We start from the raw sequence: 1,563 nt of genomic DNA on the forward strand, positions 1-1,563 counted from the left end.
AAGAACTCTGATGCACTCTACAAGAAGGGGCAAAGCCGTCTCTACTTCCTGAGACGGCTGAGGTCTTTCAATGTCTGCCGGACAATGCTGATGATGTTCTATGAGTCGGTAGTGGCTAGTGCCTTCCTGTATGCTATTGTGTGCTGGGGCAGCAGGCTGAAGGCAGCGGATGCCAACAGACTCAACAAACTGATCCGTAAGGCCAGGGACATTGTGGGGCTGGATCTGGGCTCTCTGACTGCGGTGTCAGAGAAGAGAACGTTGTCCAGGCTACGCTCCATCATGAGCAATGACTCGCACCCACTCCACGGCGTGCTAGTCAAACACAGGAGTACGTTCAGTGAGAGACTGATTCCACCTAGATGCAATACGGAGAGGCACAGGAAATCATTCCTGCCTGTGGCCATTGGTCTATTTAATGCCTCTCTTAAAAGAGCACCTCGGAGACGCTCAGTCTCCCTGAGACTGAGCAAGCCGATAGGTTAACTGTGCCTGGCTGAGCCACGTGTAACGTATAGGGCAAGCCAACTTAATATAAGTCCAGGGTGCAATAATGATAATTGGCACGGAATGTATACTTACTCTACGTATTTTGCTTACTTAGACGCACCCCCGGAATGACTAACTACTCGACAGCCACCTCCTCTCAACTCCGCCCCCCCCCTCCCCCTGCCCCCCCCCTTCACCTATAGCCAACATCTACCTGAACACAGAAAAACTCCCCTGTCCTGCTCCCCCTCCCCCATTACTGCTCTACCTATCTCTACTCTGCTCCGCCCTCGCCCCACTTACCTTCACCCTGCCGTAATTTTTTCTAAAGAAGGCATTAATATCAATAACCTCATATCCATTCCAGTTAGCTCCTCCCCCTCCCCCCCCTCCTCCACTCTGTAACAACCTTTTTAACATTGAGGGAGGTCTCTGGAACTGCCAGTCTGCTGTCAATAAACCGGAAATCATATCTGCCCACGCCCTTTCTCTGTCACTTCACTTTCTTGCACTCACTGAAACCTGGATCACCCCCGAAAATACCGCCACTCCTGCCGCCCTCTCATCTGCATTCTCCTTCTCCCATACCCCCAGATCCTCCGGACGCGGGGGTGGGACAGGCATTCTCATCTCCTCCAACTGGTCTTACTCTGTCTCACCTCTTTCCCACCTTTCTATTTCCTCCTTCGAATCCCACTCCGTCACTATTACCCTTCCCACCAAACTTATCATAATCATCATCTACCGCCCACCCGGACCCCTTGGCACATTCCTTGAAGATCTCCACACCCTTCTCTCCCTCTTTCCCGAAGACACCCCACTGACCCTCATGGGAGATTTTAACATCCCCCACTTAACTCTTCTCTCTACCCCCTTTCTCAACTTCTTCTCATCTTTAGATCTGTCACTATCTACCTCCCCTCCCACCCATAAAGCCGGTAACCTCCTTGACCTCATCTTCACCCATTCCTGCTGCATCTCCAACCTCTCAGTCACCCCTCTCCACGTGTCCGATCACTTCTTCATTTCCTTCTCCCTCCCAATCTCCCCACCCACCTCTCACCCTCCCCCTTC

Source organism: Poromitra crassiceps, assembly GCF_964638095.1.
Source record: "Poromitra crassiceps genome assembly, chromosome: 29".
Lineage (NCBI taxonomy): Eukaryota > Metazoa > Chordata > Actinopteri > Beryciformes > Melamphaidae > Poromitra > Poromitra crassiceps.